The sequence below is a fragment of the Callospermophilus lateralis genome, chromosome 9 (assembly GCF_048772815.1).
Source record: "Callospermophilus lateralis isolate mCalLat2 chromosome 9, mCalLat2.hap1, whole genome shotgun sequence".
NCBI classification, from domain to species: Eukaryota; Metazoa; Chordata; class Mammalia; order Rodentia; family Sciuridae; genus Callospermophilus; species Callospermophilus lateralis.
Window position 1 is genome coordinate 8975435 of NC_135313.1, and position 26927 is coordinate 9002361.

The 26927-nt window shown below is 41.2% G+C and overlaps 1 protein-coding gene and 1 non-coding gene across 2 annotated transcripts in view; one reads left to right on the forward strand and one right to left on the reverse strand.

Moving 5' to 3' along the window:
• Positions 1-26927, reverse strand: part of Fbxo36 (F-box protein 36) — an 82255-nt gene that overhangs the window by 55049 nt on the left and 279 nt on the right. The gene's annotated exons all lie outside the window — the stretch shown is intronic.
• Positions 14750-14824, forward strand: Trnaa-agc (transfer RNA alanine (anticodon AGC)). Its single transcript has one exon. It is a non-coding gene; the product is annotated as a tRNA-Ala (tRNA).

A 26927-nucleotide genomic window follows, 5' to 3' on the forward strand; every position in this document is an offset into this window, starting at 1 on the left:
TATTAAAATTCTCTCTCTCTCTTTAAAAAAAAATTTTTTTTTAATTTAAAGAAGTGCTTTTTTCTGAGAATGAGTAAAGATTATTTTCTAAGTGAAATTTAGTTTTTTAATCATTTTTAATTGTATTAATTACATTTAAAAAAATGAAGACTAATTCAGTCACATCTGTTTTCCAAGCAGACAAGGAGCTACACTAATGGGCCAAATAACCCTTGCCCATTGCTTTTCTCCTTTCCTGAAATGCTAAGTGAGGACAGGTGCTGAGAAAACCAGTGTGATAAAAGTGAAGAAATTATCATGCAGAGCTGCTTAAATAGCCATAAAAGAGGAAGATTAAGTTCCACAAAAGGGCTAAAAATATTGCAGGTTGGGCTTCAGATTTCTAACCAACTAGCAGGCAATCCCTCATGTAACACAGGGGGATGACGTACTATTATAGAATTTTAAAACCTGGAAGTACTGGGGGTAAACAGATCTCTAAGTAAACAGACTTGAATAAGTAGCCTTATCTCTGTGTGTCCTACAACTAGATTTCCATTGAATTACTATAAATTGTGTAAATGCAGCTTATCTCTTTTTATTTCTTTTCTTTTCTTTTTTTTTTTTTTTTTTTTGGTGTTCCTGGGGATTGCACCCTGAACCTCATAAATACAAGACAAGCTCTGAGCTACTGACCAGCCTATTGAGACAGGGTCTTACTAAGTTGCCCGTGCTGGCCTTGAAGTTGTGGTCCTTCTGCCTCCACCTCCTGAGCCGTGATTACAGATGTAAGCCACAGTGCCCAGTCCATCTCATTTCTTCATGAAGATTTTTGTAATAAAAAATAAGTCAAACCTTAAAAATACCTACATATTCACGAAAAACAATAAGTGACCATAACTAGGGGTAGGAAGAAAAGCTGTCTAGAGTTACTTTGTGGTCAAGGCCTGTGATATTATGATAATATTCTTAGGTTGTCGTCTGTGATTCCTGGGGCTCATAACTGCTTCTCGAAGCCTGGCCATAGAAAATCGACTTCCTCTTCCCTACGTAGAAATGGTAAGTAGTCCCCAGCTTTCTGTTTTGGAGCTGATAGTAAAGGAATTCTCTGATCTTGGGACTGGGGAAGGAGTTCAGTGGAGCACCTGGTTGGTATGCAGGAGGCCCAGGGTTAGATCCTCAGCTCCAAAATAATAAAAATTTTAAAATTATTTGTTTTACCTTGTCTGACAGTTGTTCCAAAGACTCTCATGTTGCAAGAAGTCCTGTCTCCTATCCAGGAAGAAGGAAGAGTGGCCAAGAAGAATCTGGACTGGCCCCACTAGGTTAGATTATACCTTTGGTGTCCATCACATTTCTACACAGTTGTCCATCTTCAGTCATGCTAAGGTAATGGAATTTTCTTAACACTCAAAAGCACAGCATGCAGAGCACTACTGAATGGCTGAACACTTGGAGCTTCTTGGCAGGTCGTAGGTCCAGGATAGGGAAGCCCCACACCGCTCCCTGGTACCTTGCCTTAGGCATCTCTTCATCCCTATACTTTATTTACTTTGGTACTGAGGATTGAACCTAGGCCTGCTTTACCACTGAGCTGCATCTTCATTCTTCTAATTTTAGATATTGAGACATGGACTAGCTAAATTGCTGAGGGTCACACTAAATTACTAAGGCTGGCTTCAGACTTGAGATCCTTCTACCTCAGCCTCCTTTGTCTTTGAGATCACAGGCTTGTGCCACTGTGCCTGGCTCATCTGTATCTTTTCAAAGGTAACAACTCAGGAGGCTGAGATAGGAGGATCTCAAGTTCAAGGCCAGCCTCAGCAACTTAGGCTTTCAACAACTTAGTGAGACTGTCTCAAAATAAAAAAAAATTAAAAGGGATAGGGATGTAGCTCAGTGCTAAATTGCTCCTGGGTTCAATCCCTAGTAGCCACCCCTCCACACACAAAATAAATAAATAAATAAATAAAAAGTTTAAAGAGATAAAAAAAAATAAATAAACTGGTATTCCAAGACTCAAGAGGTGGAGGCAGGAGGATTGCAAGTTCAAATCCAGCCTCAGCAAATTAATGAAGCCCTAGCAACTTAGTGAGACCCTGTCTCAAAATTAAAACAAAATTTAAAAGGGCTGGGGATGTGACTCAATGGTAAAGCCCCTGGGTTCAATCCCCAGTACCAAAGCATAAAATAAACTGGCAAATGTATTACCCTGAGTCCCCTATAGCAAATAAACAGAACTCAAGGAGTTGGCTGGTCAGAGGCCCAGGTAAGACAACCTGGGGCTTGTAACAGGCATCTAAAGTGCAGGAGGCAGGCGGTCATGGGAATTGAGCCCTCAACTGGTGGGATCTGAGCCATCTGTGGGGGAAAAACCCCACATAACTGTTTCAGATCACTGAAGTGACCTGTGTTGTCAAAGTATGGTTGGTGAAAATGAGTCTGAGTTGGTTCTTCCTTTCACATCTTCAGAGCCCATCTTTTTTTTTTTTTTTTTTTTTTTGTATTTTATTTAGAGACAGGGTCTCACTGAGTTGCTTAGCGCATCTCTGAGGCTGGCTTTGAACTTGAGATCCTCCTGCCTCAACCTCCCCAGCCACTGGGATTGCAGGTGTGCACCACCTTGTCCATCTTTAAACTCAAAATTTCAATGATATTAATGAGTTTTTATTCTGTGTGCATAAATAAATGTCTTGTTAGGTTTACTAATGATTACTATGAATATATTTCTAAAGAAAAATTCTAGGAGTACTAAATGACTGAAAACTACTCAAACCATACATAGAATTTCTTTCCCCACCTCAATCCGCCAGATCTGTAAAAACTAAAATGGAGGAATTAAAACATATTACCCATTAAGACTGTCAACAAGGTTCCCATTGTTCTAACAGCAGAAAGCTCAAAAGTCTGCCAATGAGGATGTCTCCACCTTATGTGAACACCAAAAAAAGGTGAGTCAGTTTTCCTGGAGTATATTTTCATTTATTTGACTTTTTGCAGCCATGGCCACACCTCTTCCTGAACAGTTAGCTGCCAAATCCCCCGTATTATTTTTGTTGATGATATTGTTTTTAAAAGGAACGTTTTTTAAAAAATTAAAAAGGCGGGCTGGGGATGTGGCTCAAGTGGTAGCGCGCTCGCCTGGCATGCGTGCGGCCTGGGTTCGATCCTCAGCACCACATACAAACAAAGATGTTGTGTCCGCCAAAAACTAAAAAATAAATGTTGAAATTCTCTCTCTCTCTCACTCACTCTTTCTTTAAAAAAAAAAAATTTAAAAGGCTTCATAGTTTTTACAACTGACAAAGCTGATCATAAATAGTTCAGATAATAATAAAGAACATGTGGAGAAAGAAAAAAGAAATTTATAATTCAATTTCTAAGCATTAAAGTCACTCCGTCTATTTTTTTTTTTCCTCTCTTTTTTCTTTTTTACTGCTGGGAATTGAACCCAGGGCTTCTGGTACCCTAATCAAGGACTTTACCACTGAACTACATTCCCAAGCCTAAAGTATAATCTTTCACATATCCACCACACATTTCTCCAATCTCTGTGTGTTTATCGACAGACTGTGGGTGAGTGTATGGGTGAGAGTTTTGCTTTTGTGGTGGGGGACTGCACCCAGAGCTGGGCAGTGCTCTATGGCTGAGCTACCCCCTCAGCCCTTGCATATGAGTTTTGCATGAAGTGGGTAAAGCTAAGCATACTTATTTGTGATGTCTTCTTTCACTCTATGTCACACACATCTACTCATGTGATGTCTAAATATAGCAGCATCATTTTTAGTGGCTTTACTGCTTTTTTTGCACAGAAACATAATTAACCAATTTTCTGTTGAAGGCTTTTTAGCTGCCTCCCCCCACATTTGTGTGATCATCTCTTTGGGGTCAATCCCTGAGGGGGAGCCTGGGGTAAAGGACATGTACATCTTGCCTTGGACTCAGTTTTGCTATCTTGCCTTTGGGAAGCGCGAAGGTCAGGATTAGCTTCAGCTGAATGGGGCAGAACACCACCAGGGGCTCACAAGACTGAAGTCTGTGTGAAGGAGGCAGTTGGCCCCTCTGGGGTCAGGCGCCTTCCATTTTGGTAATCGTCTTCAGATTTGGCTTTCTTTCAGGGTTTTTTTTTTTTTCTTTTTTGTACTGGGGATCAAATCCAGGGGTACTCTACCACTGAGCTACATCTCTGGCCCAGTTTTGTTTTTTTTTTTTCAATTTTATTTAAATATTTATTTTTTAGTTATAGGTGGGCACAATATTTTATTATTTTATTTTTATATGGTGCTGAGGATCGAACCCAGTGCCCCATGCCTGCTACGCGAAAGCTCTACTACTGAGCCCCAGCCCCAGCCCAGCCATTTTATTTTTATTTTGAGAAAGAGTCTTGCTAAATTGCAGAGGCTGGCCTTAGACTTTCTATCCTCCTGCCTCAGCCTCCCCAGTCACTGGATTATAGCAGTGCTTTACCATGCCTGGCTTTGGGCTTCCTCTTTTTTTTTTTGAGAGAGAGAATTTCAGTATTTATTTTTTTAGTTATTGGCGGACACAACATCTTTGTTTGTATGTGATGCCAAGGATCGAACCCGGGCCGCACACATGCCAGGCGAGCGCGCTACCGCCTGAGCCACATCCCCAGCCCCAGGCTTCCTCTTTATGGTGTGATGAATACCCAAGTCCTAGTCATTGAGTTTGCATTCTAGACAGCAAGGAGAAAGGTACAAATAAGGATCCAACTTTCAAAAATGCCTTTGGGAGTTCACACTCACCACCTCCACTGATACCCTATTGACTGGAATTTAGTCATGTAACTAAATGAAGCTTCAATGGAGGCTGAAAAAGCAGTTGCTTTGTTTGTATACTCTGAATTCCATATGTTCAGCCAAAAGTTGGGTAATCTTTCAAGTATAGAAAAGGAAAATTAGATAGTGGGGGCTACTAATGGTTTCTGCCACAGAAGGCAGTACCAATTAACACCCGTGTGGCCACCTTACAGGAGAAAATCCCCTCCCATGAATTTACAACACTTTTATCCGCAGGCAAACACCCCATATTATTTTAAATGCATTTCATCACTTACAAGGAAAAATATTTAGCCTATCCTCAAATAATTTGCGAATCTTATGATACCAGCATTGATGTATAATTCCTCCCCAAAAGAAAAAAAGAACGTGCACATGTCATCACAAAATGTGAATCACAACTAATTTCTATTAATTTCACTTTCTTTACATCACTTGACATTCTTTTTATCTCCATAGTTCTCCAGAGGATTGTGGCAAAATCTTTTTAAGAAGGCTGTCTCCACACTTGAACCAGCTGGCCTAGCCTCACACAGCAGCTAAGACCTCTTGCTAAGCTGCTGATGTGGGCGTCATCTTTCTGTATTCTCCATGGCCGAAATCCTGGGGTGGTGTGCAAGGCCCCGCGTGACCCCAGCCACCTCTTCAGCATATCTCACACTAGCACCGGACTGTGCCCCACATTTCAGCACGTTGCCTACTTCCATCACCATAGAATTCAGTGATGGCTAAAAGGACTTCTTCTGCTTAGAATTGTTCCTTCTATACCCTCCTTTCCTTGGAAAACATCTATTCCATTTTTTAAAGACTCAGATCCTGTAGTCACATCCCACATAAGATCTTTCCTGACCCACTTCCTTGCTTTGTGACATTTCTTTCAAAATATTCCAACAAACAGGACTAATATTTACCAATTCAGCATCCACTTACTGATGTACACTGTGCTCAGCACTGTGCTAACAGCTGGACTCATGACGGGTGTGAGCTGAACAGAGGCTGTAGCTCTTGAGCCTTCAGTCCTTACACTTTCCATTAATCAAAGCTAACTTCCATTCATCATGTCTGTTTGCTAGAAAAGAAATCCTCGCTCCCCTATCAGTCTCTTCTTAGCATCTCTTAGCCTGTTCCAGGTCGTGTCAAGAGACATCCAAACATTCATTTATTCTTACTTTTATGACTCCATGTTTTACAATCAAGTCACTGGATTTTAAGAAGAACTGGGCATAACTTTTATTTGTCCTGTTATTTCCTACATTTTCTCCTCAAACTCATCCCTGAAAAAGGCCGTGCTAAGCGGCTTCCTGGCAATGACAAAGGCAAATCAGGATAGCCAAGCAAAGAGCCTAGGATGAGCCTAGTGGAGAGTGGCCGAAGTAAAGGCTGAATGAAGGACAGAGATGACACTGGGTGACATTCTTATGGGGAAAAGCTACACCCCCAGCCTTTTTTTTTTTTTTTTAAGTTTTTTGGTACCAGGGATTGAACTCAGGGCACTTAACCACTGAGCCACATCCCCAGCCCAATTTTGCATTTTATTTAGAGACAGGGTCTCACTGAGTTGCTTAGTGCCTCCCTGTTACAGAGGCTGGCTTTTAACTCTAGATTCTCCTATCTCAGCCTCTTGAGCCGCTAGGATTACAGGTACACACCACCATACCCAGCAGCCCCAGCATTTTTATTTTTTATTTTGAGGCAAGCTCTCACTAAATTGCAGCCACTATCCTTGAATTTATGATCCTCCTGCCTTAGCCTCCTGATTTGCAGGGATTACAGACATATGTCAGTGCACCCAGTAAGAATCTTATTTCTGTGGGGTTCCACTGCAAGATTTCTAATCATGTTTTACTTTTCATCTTCCCATTCCCAGTTTCTTTTATTGTCTATCCCAAATAAGAATGATCCTGAACTAAAAAATCTTCAGGATGGAGATGGGCATGGTGGTACACACCTGTAATCCCTATGTTTTAGTGAGCTATGTCACTGCTATGACTAAAAGACCTAACAAGAATAATTTTAAGGAGGAAAAGTTTATCTGGGGGCTCACGGTTTCAGAGGTCTCAGTCCATTTTCAGCTGGCTCCATCCTCAGGGCTCAAGGTGAGGCAGAATATCCTGGCGAGAGAGTGTGGTGAAGGGAAGTGGCTCAGGACACCACACCAGGGAGCAGAGAAAGTCTAAGCTCAGTTTACCAAATACATACCCCAGAGGCTTGCCCCAGTGGTCTCCTCTCTCCACACCTTACCTGCCTGCAGTTAGCACTCAGATAATCCCTGGCAGGGGTTATTTTACTGACTGGGTGACGTCTCTTATAACTCAATCATTTCATCTCTAAACCTTCTTGCTTTGTCTCACACATGGCTTTTGGGGGACACCTCATATTGTAACCAGAACCCTCAGGGACTTGGGAGGTTGTGACAGAAGAATGGCAAATTCCAGGTCAGCCTTGTGTTTTAGTCAGCTTTTAGCCACCGGTGTGACCAAAAGACCTGACAAGAACAATTAGAAAAGTAAAAGTTTATTTTGGGGCTCCCAGTTTCAGAGATCTCAGTCCATAAAAGGCCGGCTCCATTCTTTGGGGCTCCAGAGGAGGCAGAACATCATGATGGAAGAGTGTGGCAGAGAAGAGACATTGGGAACAGGGCATCAGGAAGCACAGAGAGCTCTGCTCAGTAAGGACAAAATATAAACCCAAAGGCATGCCTCCAGGGGCCACCTCCTCCAGCCACACCCCACCTGCCTACAGCCAGCATTTAGTTACTCCCTATTATGGCATTAATTTACTGATTAGATTAAGACTCTCAGAACCTAATTGCTTCACCTCTAAACTTTCTTGCATTGTCTCATACATGAGCTTTTGGGGGACACCTAATATTGAAACCATAAGACCTAGGCAAGTTAGCAACACCATGTCTAAAAAAAAAAAAAAGAAGAAGAAGAAAAGAAAAATGTCTGTGGAAGTAGCTCAGTGGCAGAGTATCCCTGGGTTCAGGGCCTGGTACAAACAAACAACTTCTTAAGGACAGATGACATAGAGAAGGAACTTCAAGTACACTAAATTTTGCACAAAATAGGGAGAAACTTAAAATCTAGAGTGAATTCCTGATAGATCAAAAAGGCTTAGACATACTAACTCAGGACTGCTGGCCTCAAGAAACAAAAATTCACTAGGGCATGGTGGTGCTCACCATAATTCCAACTACTCCAGAGGCTGAGGCAGCAGGATAGCAAGTTGGAGACCAGTCAAGGTAATTCAGCAAGACCCTGCCTGAAAATCAAAATTTTGGAAAGGCCTGGGGGTGTAGGCCAGTAATAGAGCACTTGCAATTTTGGAGTCCCAAGTTCAATACCCAGTCCTGCAAAACAAAACAAAAACAACAAAAGAGAGAGAGAGAAATTCAATTTCACATAATTAAGAAAGAAGGCAACTGTGTTGGGTTCTATAACTTGGGAAATAGTGACGTGGCTGGTCTCGGGCACAACAGGATCCAGAGGTGCCATAGGGTAGTGTTAGATCATCAACCCGTTCTCTTTCCTTCTGTTTACCCTCCCCTCTGTTGTTGGCTTTCTTATTGCCAAAGGCAGAACTGTGCTTTTCATGAGTCGGGGGACCTGACAAGAGCCAAGCCTTGAGAATCCCCAGAGAAAATTCAACAGAAGATGAAAAATCCCAAGAATGATCACATTGGTTCAGGATGGCCTAGTGCCCAGTCTTCTTGGAAGTAGGGGTATTTAATGATTGGTCAGCCCTGGATCCCTGAAAGGAGTGGACAAAAAGGTGTAAAAAGTGGGGTGGGACAATGACTGAAATGAATTGGGGTCAGGGCAAAAATAGTTAATTTGATTAGAACAGAAACTTTGTAGCAGGGTATGAGGACACCAGTTCAGGGTGTGAAGGGTCCAGATTATACACATCCAGTCTTCCATATATACAATGGAGCACTGGCCATCCTGAAAAGCCCCAGAGGTAGACAGCTGATTCTCACTAATCGTGGTCATTATGCTCTATGAAGTCACTGCAAACACTGAATTTGATTGTGAACCACTGTCTTGGGAGAAATGTAGGGTTAGAGTCCCGTGAACCTCTGGTCACATCTTATTAGTACACGACTTTCCTTTGTGTGTGTTTCTGCTTAAGTACCTTATTGGCTGTATCTTCTTGATTCATTGACATTAAGCTCCCAGGCAGCAGCACTGCCATTTGTCCAAAGGGGGTAATAAATACGTCTATTTTCCCTAAAGCATGTCCTTCTTGTACTTAGGAAACTAGACAGCACTTTAGCTCCAAGTTCACAGCAAAACCACCAACATAAAGCACGAAAATGTGGCACTAAGCACAGTATGAAAAGGATCCTTGCTTACAGGTTGAGGGCTGAGACAAGCAGCACAGCAGCTCCTTGGGGGACCTGGGGGCGGGGGGGCTGCATCTTTTACGCACCCTGGACATGTTCAGAAATGACTGGGAAAGCCCAGGGTTACACGCATATTAGCGAGAAGACAACTTCAAAAATATGGAGCCTGTGGATGATCATTAGGATCCACAGGTACTTTCACTTCAGTGTATTTTGGAGGGCAGGATGAGGGAGGGAGCAGGATTCTTGGGACCAGGTGGGAGAAACAGCAGTGCCACTGTGTCACTGAGGGCCAGGATGGGGGAGGAAGGATGAACACAGGCAGCAGGAAGGCAGGAGGATCTGATTTGCCACAGGGCCTGAGAGGAGCAAGAGGGCAAAGGTCAGCAGGAGGGTGGAGTCAGATTCTGGAGCCAGGAGTAGGAGGGACCCAGAGTGGAAAGGAATCTCACTTTGAGGGGCAGGGTAACAATTCCAAACTGAGTCTTTGCTTTTGTCAAAATGTACATTTATAACTTAAAAATAATGGGCTGGGTGCCGTCCTTACCCTGGTGTCCCATGCATTTCTCATGGAAAAGACCCACTACTGCGAACCCAAAGGTCCTAACCAACATAGTTGTGCAGGGGGAAGCAAAACAAAAAGAAAAAGAAGCAAAAAGGTATCAGGAAGAATAGGGGACAAAGAGGGAGAAAGGACAGAGGAGGTACTAGGGGCACATGGAGTGCTACCACCCCAAGTGCTCTAGAGCGCTCTGGTGGGGCTCGAGGTGGTGTTATCAGAGATTTCCTTTTCATTTTTGGTACTGAGGATTGAACCCAGGGAAGCTTAACCACTTAGACACATCCCAGCTCTCTTAATTTTTTATTTTTAGACAGGGTCTTGCTAAGGTGCTTAGGGCCTCACTAAGTTGCTAAGGCTGGCCTTCAATTTATAATCCTTCTGCCTCAGCCTCTTCAGTTGCTGGAATTACTGGAATGGCCCACTGCTCCTGTTTTGTTTTGTTTTTTATGTGGTACTGGGGGATGAACCAGTACCACTGAGCTATACCCCCATCACTTTTTATTTTGATTTTGAGACAGGGTCTCACTTAAGTTGCTCAGGATTTCACTAAAGTAGGAAAATTACCACAAGAAGAGAGACTCAGTCTGGTGGTCAAGACTTGTGATCATTCTGCCTCTGCTTCTGGACTAGCTGTGATTAAGACATTAGCAATCAGGCTCCTGATTTTGGTTCTAAGCAGCTAGTTGAAGAGACCCGTCCACGATCCACTTGGCTTTTTGGTGCTGAAGATTGTCCCCATGGTGTGGCACAACTAAGTACACTACCACTGAGCTCCACCCCCAGCCCTCAGTTTCCTTTTAAGGGAATGTTTAAGTCTGAGTACTTATTGCCAGGAGTTTAGGGCCTGCCATCTTCCGCTGGGAGGCATTAAGCCCAACTCTATTAGGGTTCTCTACTAAAAAGTGAGAATGGCTGTAGAAAGAGGACATCCAGTTCCGGCTGCGGGTTCCCTCCCCGCAGTCATGTCTCTTCTCCGGGTGTGTTTCCCTGCTCCTGTCTTGCACAGACTTTGTAAGCTTGCATAAACTCCAGAATGGCCACTGAAGCCTCGGGGTACTTTCTACTTCAGTCCCTGAGGCTAATCCTGCAACTATATCCATTTGAGTCTCTTAGTCCTAGTTAGAAGAGAGAAGTTCACCTTTCCATAGGTAGGTGTACAAGTGCTTTCAGTGGAGTCACTGAAATAATCAGCTGTCCCTTCTTGGCCCAGAGTACTATAGCAAGATGTGGGCCAGGGGATGGTACCACATAGATGGTGACTCATCTCCAATGGAGGCTTGGACAAGTATGAAATGCCCAACATAGGCAACTATTTTCCTACTATTTGGGTAAATCAGGTAGGTGGGTCCCAAATATCTTTACCTACTGTATTGATTTTTCTTTTTGGGGGGTACTGGGGATTGAACTCAGGGTATTCAAGCCACATCCTCAGCCCTATTTTGTATTTTTATTTAGGCACAGGGTCTCGCTGAGTTGCTTTGTGCCTCACCATTGCTGAGGCTGGCTTTGAATTTATGATCCTCCTGCTTCAGCCTCCTGAGCCGCTGGGATTACAGGAGTGTGCCACCATGCCCAGTCCCTACTGTATTAATTTTTTAGGGCTGTCCTAACAAAGAACCATAAACAGGGTAGTTTATTTTTTAATTTTTTTTCTTCTTTTTTTAAAGAGAGGGGGAGAGAGAGAGAGAGAGAGAATTTTTTAATATTTATTTTTTAGTTTTCAGTGGACACAACATCTTTGTTTGTACGTGGTGCTGAGGATCGAGCCTGGGCTGCACGCATGCCAGGCCAGCGTGCTACTGCTTGAGCCACATCCCCAGCCCCAACAGGGTAGTTTAAAACAACAGAGATTTATCATCTTCCAGTCCTAGAGGACTGAAGTCCCAAATCACACTGCTGACAGAGCCATGATTCTTCTGAAACTTGTAGGGGCGTCCTTCCTGGTCTCTTCTCAGCTTCTGGGAATTTACTGACCATGTTTGGCATTCCTTGCTACATTATTCCTATTTCTTGCCTCGTAAGTTTGTCTTCACAAGCTACTTTTTGGGGAATGAACCCAGGGATACTCTGCCACTGGGCTACATCCCCAGTTTTATTTATTTACTTATTTATATTTAGTCAGTGTCCCATTAAGTTGCTGAGGCTGGCCTCAAACTTGTGATCCTCCTGCCTCAGTCTCCTGAGTTGAGTCCCTGGGATTATAGACATGTTTTACGACACCAGGCAGATGCCTTCTTCTTCTTTTTTTTTTTTTTTTAATATTTATTTTTTAGTTTTCGGCCGACACAACATCTTTGTTTGTATGTGGTGCTGAGGATCAAACCCGGGCCGCACGCATGCCAGGTGAGCGCGCTACCGCTTGACCCACATCCCCAGTCCCTGCCTTCTTCTTTTAAGGGTACCAGTCATATCATATGGAGTAGGGGCCCACCCTACTCCAATGTGACCTCAACTTAATGAATTGTACCTCCTTTCTTCCCTCCCTTCTTCCCTCTGTAGTACTGGGGATTGAACCCAGGGACATTTCACTACTGAGCCAAATTCCAGCCCTCTTTTCTATTTTTAATTTTGGGGCAGGGTCTTACTGAGAGGTTGCTCTTGAACTTGGAATCCTCCTGACTCAGCCTCCCTCCTGAATAATTGAGGTTATAGACATGTGACACCATGCCTAGCTGCAATGACCCTGTTTCTAAATAAGGTCACAATGTGAGGAACTGGGGATTAGGACTTCAACACATCTTTTTTGGGGAGGATGTAGTTCTATCCTTAACAGGGACCTATGTTGGCCATAGAGTCTCTTTTCCCACAAATCAGATAAACACCTCACCGCTACAGCAGAACTGCTCCCAAATGCAGATGTTCTACCGCCAAGCTAGAGCCCCAGCCCTAAGGTGTTTTTTGTTTTTTTTTCCAGTTGTAGATGGATACAATATTTTGTTTATTTTATGAGGTGCTGAGGATCAAACCCAGTGCCTCACAAGTGTTTGGTGAGAGTTCTGCCACTAAGCCACAACCCCCAGCACCCCAGCCCTAAGTTTTAATTTTTATTTTTGAGATACAGTCTAACTAAATTGCCTGGGCAGGGCTGGAACTTGTGGCCTTCCTGCCTTGGCTCCAGAGTAACTGGGACTACGGGTGTGCTCCACCTTGCCTGGTTTAGGTAGAATTTTTCCCCTATTTTGGTGGATAAAAAATAAGTCCAGGGCTGGGGTGTAGCTCAGTATAGAGCACTTGTTTAGCATGCACAGGGCCCTGGGTTCAGTCCCCACACAGCAAGAACATTTTTTTTTTTTTTTTTTTTTAAGAAAACAAGGCCCTTTTCCCTGCTTCCTTCTCTCAGCAGCCTCCTTGCTCCCTCCCTCTCTTGCCTTGAGCAGGGTCCCAGCTCTCTTCTGTGACTGCCATCATTTTATTCTGTGCAAAAATCCTGGGAGAATCCCTATGAACTAGACTAGCATTTTTCTTAGATTCTCTAAACAGAGCCCTTTATTAAGGGATGTTTTGTATAGATTTTATCAATAACTATGTTTATCTCAATTTATGCTTATTTATTGAGTAAAAGGGTATTTTATGAAGACTTTAACAAATTCAAATGAGTGGAGCCAGATGTGGTGGCCCAGGCCTGTTGTTCCAGCTACTCAGGAGTCTGGGGCAAGAGGATCACTTGAGCCCAAGTTTGGAGACTGCCCTGGGCAACGGAGTGAGACCCCATTTCCAAAACAAAACAAAACAGATTAATAGTGTTTAATTATTATGAAATTTGTAAGAACAAAGAGACTGTGGATAAAACGGAAGCTCTGAAATCAGGCAGTGAAATATAGGTGAAAATTAATATTAGAATCCTCAGCATTGGTAGTCTATGTCTCCATTTTATTATAAAGAAAATCCTAATCCATGCACATAATCACGAATGTTTCCCGAATTACATCCAATGTGATCTTATAAAAATGCAAACCTGACCATCATGTCATCCATTCTAAATTGCCATCCTCCTCAAGGTGCATTATTATTTTACATATACCCAGAAAAAAAGCAAAGAAAGCCAAACTTTGATTTTAGAGATATAAGAATGTACTACCTCTGCTGCTCAAAAGCCAAAGGTCTGTTTCTCAGTTTCAGAATAGTGCTCCTGATGATGTTCTAAGAAGCCTGCACAGCCGTGCTCTAGCTGGGCTGACTATCTTTCCTCTCACACAGTCTTCCAGGACTAAGGTCAAGCTTCACTCCCTCTGGACAACCTTCCCCAATGCACCTGAGCAAGGCCACATCCTGCCCTAACAGCCTGGACATTCCCACTGCCTGGATTGAACCCAGGGCCTCCCGCTGTAGGCTCCAGCCCTCTGGGATATCTTCTTTTACTTTTTTGGTACTGAGCATTGTACCCAGAGGCACTCTACCACTGAATCACATTCCCAGCTCCCTCCCACCCCCACCCCTGCCTTTTTTTTTTTTTTTTTTTCTTTTTAGTTTTATTTAGAGACAGAATCTCACTGAGTTGCTAAGGGTTTGAATACATTGCTGTGGCCTCCTGCCTCAAACTCCCCAGCTGCTGGGATTATAGGTGTGCAACATAACCGTAGAGATGTGCTTTCTTTCTTCTTCTTCTTTTTTTTTTTTTTTAGAATTTTTAATATTCATTTTTTTAGTTATCGGCAGACACAACATCTTTGTCTGTATGTGGTGCTGAGGATCGAACCTGGGCGGCACGCATGCCAGGTGAGCGCGCTACCGCTTGAGCCACATCCCCAGCCCCAGAAACAAGGTTTTGCTAAATTGCTTAGGGACTCACTAGGTTGCTGAGGCTGGCCTCAAACTTGCCATTTTCCTGCATAAATCTCCTGAATTGCTGGGATTACAGGTGTGCCTGGCTGGGTATCTTGATAGCATTTACCATGGTAGACATCTTAGTCTGGTTTATGTTTACCTGATAAGTTTCCATCTCCTCCATTGGACAAGTACCAAGAGGGCACAGAGAATGGACTTTTGCTCCTAATCATATCCTCAGTGCTTGGCATAATATCTGGTAGTACATAGCAGACATTCAGACTTTAGTTGAATCAAGGTGGGAATGTAGCTCAGTGGTAGAGTATGTACTTAGCATGCACTAGGTCCTGGGTTCAATTCCCAGCACCACCAAAAAGAAAAAAAAAATCAGTTAAATGAGTTATGAGTTGAAATCAATCTTTTAAAATGTTGCTGATTTTAGGATACTTTTCAATTCTAAAGTCCAAAAGATCCATAAATGTAGAATGATAAGACTTTTGTGTCAAGAGTTGAATAATTTGAATCATTAGCCATGTCCACCAAATTTTCTTCTCTATCACAAATATAAAATTTATACCAAAATCATTGAAAATTCCTTACTATGTGTAATAGCCTTCCTAGCTTGATATTATCAACTCAGAGTGGTCACTGTGTTTTTGTGAACTCTTAGTGTTCCACAAGTTGGTGCCAAGCTGGAGTATCTGAACCTGCCATGATCTTCAGGTGTGCATTCTTCTCCAATTACACCTGATTTGTACCAGCAGGAATCCAGAGAGGGTTGGTCAGATACAGCTCAGCTTCCCAAACAATGAAACACTGTGTTTTTGTTGTTATTGTTGTTTTGGTACTAGGGATTGAGCTCAGGAGTACACTACCACTGAGTTGCAACCCCAGTCCTTCTTATTTTTCATTTTGGGACAGGGCCTTGCTAAATTGCTGAGGATGGCCTTGAACTTGGGATCCTCTTGCCTCAGCCTCCTGAGTTGCTGGGATTATATTCACCTGTTTCTGAATAATGAAATACTTGTAAGAAATTCTTTGTATTCATAATGATGATGAATACTTTCCTTTGTTTTCTGCACCAAAACATGTTTATCTTGATTTTGGAAGCACAAGGTATTAAAACTTGGTATATAACACATTTGAGAATATAGATATTTCTTTTGTGTTACACTTTTTAAATTTTAAATTTCCAAAGAGGAGATTTGAATAAAATGCTCAATTAATGGGCTGGGAATATAGCTCAATGGTAGAATGCTTGTCTAGCATGTACAAGTCCTGGGTTCCAGCCCCAGCCTCAGAAACATATTTATTTTCAAAACCAAAGAATAATTTGCAAACTCTTGACTCACCTTATCAAGTCTTAATTATTTTATTTATTTTTTTCTTTCAGTAATGGAGATGGCACTAGAGCCTTTCACATGCTAGGCAAGCACTCTGCCACTGAACTATGTCCTTTTAAAAAAAATGTATTTTAAGACAGGGTCTAAGTGGCCCAGGCTGGCCTTGTGATCCTCCTGTCTCAGCCTCCCAAGATGCTGGGATTACAGGGGTGTGCCACTTAGCCACATCCCCAGCCCTCTTTTATTTTTTATTTAGTGACAGGGTCTTGCTAAGTTGCTTAGCAAGTTCAAACTTGCAATCCTCCTGCCTTTGTCTCCTGAGTTGCTGGGATTTTGGGTATGCACCACTGAACCCAGCCATAATCTGATTTTTAAAAAAACTATAGTGTAGGGTTTAATTTTAGGGAAAAATATTAAAAACTTTCTTCATAAGTCCATGACTAAGAAATAAAGGGATGAATTTCTTTTTGAAATTTTCATGGAAATCTCAGCCAACACGATAAGGCAAGGATAAAGAAGACATGAGGATTAGAAAAAAAAATAAGTCATTATTCGGAGATGACATAAATATATCATGGAAAACTCCAAAAACCCAAAAGGTAATATAGCAAGATCATTAGATAAAAGGAAACTTGCCAAAAAATTCAAATGTGTTTTGCCACATTGTGTAGTGGTGTACAACTCTAATTCTAGCTACTCAGAAGTAGAGGCAGGAGGATAGAAGTTCAAGGCCAGCTTGGGCAACTTAGCAAGATCTTGTGTCAAAATAAAAAATAAAAATGGTTGAGGATATAGTACAGGAGTAGAGTAGCACTGGGTTCAATCCCTAGTTTAAAAAAAAAAATCAATTGGGTATTTATTGCCAGCCACGAACAGAGGAGGTAATATCATTTATAATAGAACCCCCCCCACAAACACCTAAGCTAAAAGTCTAAAAATGTAAATACAAGTATGTACTTGCTATATTATACGTGATAGTGGCCAAATTAAAGAATATCTAAGGGCTTGGTGTATAGCTTAGGGTAGGGGTAGAACACTTGCCTAGTATTCATGGAGCCCTGGGTTCCACCCCCAGCGCCCCTGCCTCCCCCCTTTTTTTAAAAAAAGAGGGTGTAAATATATATATATACACACACACACACACACACACATATATGTGTGTGTGTGTGTGTGTATGTATGTATGTATCTATATAATCCCAGTCACTTGAGAGGATAAGGAGGGAGAATTGCCAAGTTTGAAGCTAGCATCGGCAATTTAGTGAGACCATTTCTTTAAGAAAAAGAAAAAAAGGGTTGGAGGTGTTGCTCAGTGGTTCAGCACTTTCTTAGCATGGAAAGGCTCTGGGCTGTACCCTAGTACTTCAAAAAATAAAACAAAACAAAAGGTAAAACAAGAAAACCTAAAGTAGAACTGGTGGCTTGCACACATATGGGTTCAATCCTGGTACCACAAAACAAACAAACAAACCTGAAACCTTTGAAAAGGAGGGTTTTATTATATTTTTAGATTGGAAAGTTAATGTTGCAAGATGTCAATTCACCACAAATTGATCTATACATTCATAGTAATTCCAATCAAAACAACCTACATATTTTGGTTTTCTGGGGGGTGCTAGGGATTGCATATCCTAGGGTCTTGTGCATCCTAGGCAGATGCTCTGTCACTCACTAGGTATACCCCAGCTCTTTATTTTAGAGGTAGGACTGCTAAATTCCCCAGGCTAGCCTTGAATTTGGGATCCTCTTGCCTCAGTCTCCCAAAAGCCTGGAATTACAGAGTACCTGGGATTAGGTGTATGTAACGGTATAGCAACAAGAGGTATTTTTGTGGAAAAGAAAGCTGATAAATAAGTAGGACTGGGGGCGTAGCTCAGTGGTAGAGTGCTTGCTTGGCACATGTGAAGCCCTGGGTTGGAGCCCCAGCACACCCGCATCCCCAGACTAAATAAAGTAATGTGAGATGATTAAAGGGTTCCTATGAACTTCTCATGGGAAAGATGAAGTTTGACTGCTTTGGTGCTGGTATTAGGCGAACATCTCTTTGGTTTTACTGCTCTAGGGATACTGTTGGGTGTTTTCTGAGGACTGTTCCAGAGTCTTGGTTCTTGGATCTTGAGGGCAAAGAGCATTTTGCTGTCACATGTCTTAGTAAAAGTTTCCTACTGCATTCTCCTCTTAAGGAGAAGAGAATTCATAATATGTAGTAAGATTTTAAGACTTAGAGAAATTTAAGAGAAAAGAAGAAAATATAATTTTGTTTCATTTAGGATTTTCCAATCTTCCTTGATCATGAACATTCTCTATGAGACACTGGAGTGATTTATATAAATTTTTGCTTCTTGCCCTATCTGTGAAGTAGCCCGGGGCTGAATTGTTAATTACATGGATGAAGAAACAGATGGTCAGGCAAGTAAAGATTTATAAGAAGTCACAGAGCTATAGAGTCTTTGATGCAAACTCAATTTTTCTAAAGAAAAAAAAATCCAGTGCTTTTTTTTTTTTTAATATCAAACACTACTTTTCATGTGAAATAGCATTTTAGAGATGGAATAAACCTTAGTGATCTCCTAGACTAGTAATCTTATTATGTTGATGAGGCAACTGCAGACCAGACAATTAAGTGCCTAGCCCCAGGTCAAGAGCTTGCAGACTAACAAAAGGAATGAAAGGATCCGTGACTCAGTGACTCCCAATTAAGTGCTCTACTGCCCTACATAATTATGAAGCAAATCTGTGTCAACGAAGGGTGAGACCAAATTGACTACCCAGATTGGGCAGGTGCTCATAGGTGCTGAATGATTTACCTGGAAAGAGAGATACCAAGCTCTGCCCAGGTGTCATGTAATTTTGAAATGAAGACTCAGGATCCACTTGGTGACTGGGTTATGATACAGCCTAGTACTGAATAATTTTTTTTTTTAAGAGATTAATCGCTTTACTTATGTTATGTCTTTCTTCTCCTTCTCAAAGTGACAAATGCCATTTAGAAGGGATTTAAAGTTTCTGATTAGAAGTGATTTCACAACTCTAATTAGGTGCGTCCTAGAGTGTAACAAGGTTGGGAATAATTTTTCTAAAATGTGTCAGACATGAGGAATAGAAGAAGAAGAATGCAGTTTATTATTACCCACACCTGGCCTAACCTGTAGGGCAGGGAAGGGCATGTTCACCGCAGTCTTGCTGTCAGGAAGCGCAGGTGAAGATGTGAGTGGCAGGAGTAGGTAAAATCAAAACACACCTTGATGAGGGCTGGACCACAGTGGGCGAAGGTCCTCAGATGCAGTGAAGAAGGGCAGAGAGGAGGAGGGACCACGAGAGGAGACAGACAAAAAGACAGCTGAAAAGAGGAGGGTAAGTCAAGGCATATAAAATGGGGTTGAATAAGTGAGTACAAGTATCACCCTGACTTTTGGACATTAAAAGGAGCAGTAGTTCTTTTTATGTGGAAATATTTGCGCTGTAGCTGGTGGCCAGTGAGCAGAGTGGACAGCCTGACTTGAAAATCTGTAGACTTCCATCAGTGAGCGTGGTTCCCTTAGGGACAAAGGAAAAACAGGAAGAAACAAAGAAGGCATGTATACCTTCTCCATCCCTCTGCTTCAACTCTTTCTTAGGGACCTTTTTGTGAGTGTGAATGGAGTGGTGGTGGCTGCAGCAGAGTATGATTTTGGGATTCCAGAGTCCCCGAGGAAAATATTGATATCAGGTTGATTGCACCCCATCAAGCTCCCAGTGTGTGCAATCTAGTATTTATTTAATATGGTTTCAAGTTGCTTGAGAGCAATCCTTCAGCTAGGCACATGGGTGGTATAACCCCAGCAGCTTGGAAGGCAGGAGGATCCCAAGTTCAAGAACAGTCTCAGCAATTTAGTAAGGACCTAAGCAACTTTTTTCTTTTTTGGTACTTGGGATTGAACTCAGGGGCATTTGACCACTGAGCCACATCTCCAGCCCTCTTGTATTTTATTTAGAGACAGGGTCTCACTGAGTTGCTTAGGGGCTTGCTTTTGCTGAGGCTGGCTTTGAACTCATGATCCTCCTGTCTCAGTCTCCTGAGCCACTGGTATTCCAGGTGTGCACCACTTCGCCCAGCCAGCCTTAAGTAACTTAGTGAGACCCTATCTCTAAATAAAAGATAAAAAGGTCTGGGGATGTTGCTCAGTGGTTAAGCACCCCGGTACCAAAAAAAAAAAAAAAAAAAAAAAAAAAAAAGCAATCCTTCATTTTCTCAAAAGTAATAACCTATATTCGGTCCAGTGGTGCATGCCCTATAATCGCAGCAATTTGATAGGCTGAGGCAGGTGATCACAAGATTGAGGACAGTCTCTGCAATTTAGCAAGATCCTGACTCAAAATAAAAAATAAAAAGGGCTGGGGATATAGCTCAGTGGCAGAGCACCCTTGGGGTCAAGCCCCAGCACCGTAGGAAGAAATAAAAAAAGAAGAGAAAGAAAAATTTAATACAACTAAAAGGGGGCTAGGGTCTGGGTTTGTGGCTCAATGGTAGAGTGTTTGCCTAGCACGTGGGAGGCACTGGATTCGATCCTCAGCATCACATAAAAATAAATAAAATAAAGGTATTGTGTCCATCTACAACTAAAAATATAAAAAAAAAAAAAAAAAAAAGAGGTGAGCCTTTAAAATAAATAAATAAATGGGGGTCAGGTCTGGTAGATGCATACCTATAATCCCAGTGACTAGGAAGGTTAAAGCAGGAGGATTGCAAGTTTGAGGCCAGCCTCAACAAGATCCTGCATTAAAATAAGAAATAAATGGTTGGGGATGTGGCTCAAGCGGTAGCGCACTTGCCTGGCATGCGTGCGGCCTGGGTTCGATCCTCAGCACCACATAAAAACAAAGATGTTGTGTCCGCCGAAAACTAAAAAATAAATATTAAAAAAAAAATTTGTGAGAATCATTAATTTATTTGTTAATAAGTCTCTCAATTTCTAGTATTAGAATTATTCTCTGCCCACCAAACAGCAGTTTTGGGGATGTACCTATCAATGCTGCCCAATATTTAAGAGGTAGCAGAGGTAGCAATGGTAAAAAAGGAAAGCTGAGGTGAAGAACAGGGCAATTTAAACAGTCATTAATTTTTTTTTTTTTTTTTGGTACTGGGGATTTAACCTAGGGTGCTCTATCACTGATTTAAACCCACAGCCCTTTTTATTTTTTAATTTTAAAACAGTCTCACTAGGTTGTCTGAGTTGGCCTCAAATTTGTGATCCTCCTGCTTCAGCCTCCCCAGTTGCTGGGATTATAGGTGTGCACTGTCTCACCCAGTGTATTTAAAATCTTTATTACTTTTCTCTGGTTATAAAAATAAATGCCCACTGTGGAAAATACAGCTCTTTGAGAGATATGAACGCAGAAAGTGAAAGCACTCTGTCCCTAAGAGTGAATCACTTGTTTTCCCCTCTAACATTTTATATGAAACTTCAATAACATTTATTTAAAATAATTTCTTTTCTTAAATGGGACCATATTATGTCTAACAGCAATTTGCCTTTCAATGCTAAAGATTTTATTTGGTCAACTGAGTACACAGAAATCTACCACATTGTTTTAAAAGATTGCATAGTATCCTATGGTATGAATGAATCACAGTTTAACCACATTTCCACTAATGGAAAAATGTTTTTACAATTAATTTTCTTTGGTGGGTATTCTTGTTCACTCACATATCCTTGTGTATGTGAAAGCACTTTTGGACATAAAACCCTAGAACTGGATTTGCTGGGTCTAAGGGCGCATGCATTAACATTTTTATTAGACTGCATTTAAATTTTAAATTTCCACAGTCGTCTGTAGTTTGAAATGGCACTAGCACAGTTCTTTGTTGTCTCTCAAGCAGCCCTCAGCAAGCCTAGCTTTAATTCACTGAAAGGATGGTTTCCTGCCACAGACTGGCATGTGACCTTGGGTGTTTTTAGTTTACACTTCAAAACCAGTTGCACTGAGACTGATGATGCAGTAGTTGCCTAGCATGTGTGAGGCCTGGGGCTTCACCCCCCCCCAGTACCAAAAGGAAAAAGAAAATCATCTGTATTTTTTTGGTGGTGGTGGTGGGCTTGATTCCTTTTTTTCCCTCCCAAATTGACATTAGCTTCAGATATATTTTTGAAGTTTTTTTTTTGTTGTTGTTCAATGGTATAAGGGATTGAATAAGGGTGCCTAACCACTGAGTCACATCCTCAGTCCTTTTTTATTTTGAGACAAGGCCTCCCCTGAATTGCTGAGGCTGGCTTTGAACTTGCAATCCTCCTGCCTCAGCCTCCAGAGCCGCTGGGATTACAGGTGTGCATCACTATGCCTGGCATGTTTTCGGAGTTTTGAGTAGAATTTAGTAAAACAGATGAAACAAGACTAATTTATTATCCAATTCTTCCTTCTTTCATCGGTTGGAGTGTATATTACATGTTGGTGTCCTTGGGAGGGCCACTACGTTACTGGCTGCAAAAGGCCATACCTGCCAATTCTCATTTCCTTAGCATATGGTTACAGTTTCTAATGTTTTTCCCATATGAAACCAAAGTTTTGGCCACCTTAAGTCATACTTCCACTTGGAGAGGACAAAAAAGACATACTTTCTTTCTTTTGGGGTACTGGGGATCAAATCCAGGGTCTCCCTTAATGCTAGGTAAGTGCTTTCCCATTGACCTACATCCTAGAACAGAAGATGAAATTACAAGAACACTGATAACAATACCTTTCTGTTATAAAGTGATTTTTTTTGTTTCCTATGGAATATGTATATATGTATGTATGTGTGTATACACACACACACACACACACACACATTTATGTCCTTACTTATTTATATATTTAGTGCTGGGTATTGAACCCAGGGATGCTCTACCACTGAGTGGAATCCCCAACCCTTTTTTATTGTGACAGGGTCTTGCTAAATTGCCCAGGCTTGACTTGAACTTGTAATCCTCTTGCCTTAGTCTTTAGATACCTGGGATTACACGTGTGCACTACCATGCCATCTTGGATAACAGATTTTAAAGTATCTGTGCTATTTATTGGAACTGGGCGTGGTTGTGCACCCCTATAATCCCAGTGGTTTCTGAGGCTGAGACAGGAGAATCTTGAGTTCAAAGCCAGTATTAGCAAAAGCAAGCCGCTAAGCAACTGAGACCCTGTCTCTAAATAAAATACAAAATAGGGCTGGGGATGTGGTTCAGTGGTCGAGTACCCCTGAGTTCAATTCTGAGTACCACAAAAACCAAACCAAAACAAAAAACTGTACCATTTATTAACTGGGCAATTACTAATGAACTTCCTTAGTGTTAAACACCCCCCACCCCCAACCCCCACACATTAAACCATATAATTGTTTATATAAATCAAATACTGTATTATCCCTACCAGATTATATATTTCATGAGAGGAAGAAACTTGGTTTTGTTCATTGATATTTCCCTAGCTTCTAGAATAGTATTTGGCATATAAATTATGTACCAAAAGATGTTTGGTACATATTTGTTGAATGGATAATGCATTCTTTGAAGCCAGAAATATCCTATACTTTGTGTCCCTATAGCAAATGCCAAATTGTTGCTTAAAATTAAGGAAAAACAAATCCTCATTCAGGAATAGAAATATAAGACTTTCTTAGAAGCTATGTGTAAAATATTTCTGGCCTAAATAACATTCAAGATTCTTTCTTGCCTTAATATACTTTTTAAAGAATCAAAATTCAATACAAGAACACATACTCATACTATAAAAACTAGAATAAGTGGGTAATTTTCTTTTCTTTTAGTACCAGTGATTAAACCCAGGGGTGCTTAACCACTAAGCTACATCCCAAGAACTTTTTACTTTTTCTTTTGAGACAAGGTCTTACTAAGTTGTTTAGGGCTTTGCTAAATTGCTAAGGCTGGTTTTGAACTTGCAATCCTTTTGCCTCAGCCTCCCAAACTACTGGGATTACAGTTATGTGCCACTGGGTCGGGCTAAATATTTGACTTAGAAAGCAGTGCACTGTTTTTTTTTTTTTTTTGGTTTTGTTTTTTTTAAATTGGTACTAGGTACTGGAAATTGAACCCAGGTGCACTTTACCACCCTTTTTTAAAATTTTGAGACAGGGTCTCACTTAGGGCCTTACTAAATTGCTAAGACTGGTTTTCAACTTGCAATCCTCCTATCCTCCTGTTTCAGCCTCCAAATTGCTGGGATTACAGGCAACCACAGCAACCCAGCTGTTTTTTTTTTTCTTTTTTTTTTTTTTTTTTTTAAGATTTGAGATCATTGTTGTAAAAATCATATCTGAGAATTAAACTTCTTGGTCTCAAGCTATATAATTAAAGTCAATTTTCTGACAAAGCAAAAAATGCCCACAAAAACCAACATGGCATCAAATTGTTAATAGAAAGCACAAAACTATATGTTTTACTTTTACTTGTACAAGCAAGAAGACAAAGAAAATATTTACATGTAACATTTATGCTCTGGACTATGCTAATGTTATATACATAAATGACACAAATGAGATATCTGTCCTCAAATACATATGACATGGATGGGATATTTGCCCTCAGATTCATGTCAAATGTGCAGTTATTTGGATTCAAAGCCAACAACAACATAACAAATGCAGTGAACAACAGACCAAAAAAGAAAGAAAAAAAAAAAAAAAAAACAGAAAGAAATCTCCATTAAGGCAAGATCCATTTAAATTTAGAGCTTATACTGGATAATAAACAGTTTGTGGAACAGTCAGAAGAGAAGGGAGAGAAATATTCAAGCAACAATTTAAGGAAGTCCATTTTATAAGATCATTTAATTCCAGTTGTTCAGTACTTATTTATGTCAGACCATCTCTTTACTGAATGTTGAGTTTCCTGTACTCAGACTTGGAAAAAATCATCTTGTGGTTTGAAAATAGCATACTCTCAAGATAGTTGAGTGAAAAGTATATTTTTGGCTTGCTATTTTTTTTTTTTAAAACAAATTCTACTTTAAAATGAGGGTGAATTAACCAGATTTGAGATTAACTCTCATTGGTAGAACTGTGGGAGGTTATTCACTATGCTTGGAAGATACTGGACCAGAGCTGGGCACAGTGGCACACCCCTGTAATCCAGCAGCTGGAGGAGGAGGATGGAGAGTTCAAAGCCAGCCTCAGCAACAGAAAGGCACCAAGCAAGTGAGACTCTGTCTCTAAATAAAATACAAAATAGGGCTGGGGATGTGGCTCAGTGGTCAAGTGCCCCTGAGTTCAATCCCCCCCCCCAAAAGATAACAGATTAGATTTTATTTTGGCAGGGGGAGGGGTGGGAATCAGGGATTGAATCCAGGGGTGCTTAACTAAGGAGCCACATCCTCAGCCCTTTTTAAATATTTTATTTAGAGACAGGGTCTTGCTAAATTGCTTAGGGCCTCGTAAAGTTGCTGAGGCTGGCTTTGAACTCACCATCCTCCTACATCAGCCTCCTACCTCAGCAACTGGGTTGCTGGGATTATAGGCATTTGCCACCATGCCCAGCTATAGATCAGATTTTCAAAAGCATTTTATACATAAGTCATTGACAGAAGAGGACCTGAAATAAAGAAGAGTTTTTGATCTGTTAATTTTTTTTTTTTTTTTTTTAATTTAAGAATATAAAGAAGCCAGGGGAGGTGACACATGCCTATAATCCCAGTGACTCAAGAAGGTTGAGGCAGGATGGCAACAGTTCCAGGCCAGCCTGTGCAACTTAGCAAGACCCTGTATTAAATAAAAAAAAAAAGAAAGAAAGAAAGAAAAATTGAGGGAGCAAGAGGGAAGCTTTCATAAAACAGAGTAGAGGAAGAATTGTGCTCAAGTTAAAGAACAAAATCTGAAGAATACCAACAGTAGAAGCATTCTGGAGTAAAATGAATGCCAATAGCTCTCTCAATATGAATTTACTAAAATTAAAAGGTAAACAGCCTCAACTTGTGGAGGCTTACAACATCAGAGTGTGCAGCACACTTGTGATACCAAACGCTCAAGAAAAAAAAGAAATACTCAAAAACCAAAAATTTTAAAGGGTATGGAAATGACTCTAAAGTGAAAATTAGAACATTCTAATTTTCTTTCAATAAATGAAAATAAAAATCACGTAGGATTAGAAGATACTATTACGTTTTTGATCACTTATCCCAGAAAGTGAATTATTAGGATCATATCTCTTCAAAGCCAATGGAAAAGTCAATGATCCTTCTAAAAATATTCAGAATAGGGTACATTTCAACATTTAAGAAATCGCGAAATAAGTGTGTAAAAATTATTTGAAAAAAATGTAAAAATTAAAAAAAAATTGACTGATATTATGCTTGTAATATTTCTAAATCATTTAAAAATACGTGAATATTATTACCTCTATTTTAAAACATATAAGAAAAATTACTCTTTTGGGAGGCTTCTAGGAAAACTTAAGGTATAATCAATATCCACACCCAAACGTGCGTGTGTGTGTGTGTGTGTGTATCTCTAAATTTTTTAGGGATTATTATCTATTTAAAGTGCATGAAGAGCTCAGAGACAGTCCAGGAATCAGAAACCAGCTCAAGTCGATCATTTCATGAACATAACAAATCACCCAAAAGCCCACCTTTAATAACTAAAGCAGTCATAAAAACAGGCCAATAGTTACTCTACTCCAGCGAGAACATAATCCTCGGTCTTATTGTTGTGAAGCAGATGTCATTATGGGTGGGGCTGACGCGCGGAGCAGCCGAAACATTTTTGAACCACCCCCCGCCCCCCGCACACTTTCAATGGGATAGAAGGGGCTCCAAAAGGTAAGGGGAGGACTCCCAATCGCCCATTCCTGCTAGGAATGAGCAAGTCTCGACGTGGCCGTGGTACTCGTAAAGGCCACCGTGAGATTTCGTCAAATTCCCCACAGTTAAGTCCTACCCTGCGAAAGAGACCGTCCCTCTCTCCCCTCCCCTGCCGGCTCCTCCTCGGGACACTTGGCTGAGTCTTTCTTTCCCTTCTTCCCACGCTGAGGTGAGGCGGCACGCAAGCTGGAGACGCCTGTTTTTCTCTGCGCGCGGAGGGAACGCTGCGGGTAGGAAGCCAGAGAGGCGGGAAGGGAGCGGGCGGCATTGTGGGGAGGCAGAAAAGGCTCGCCCGGGACGAGCCGGGCT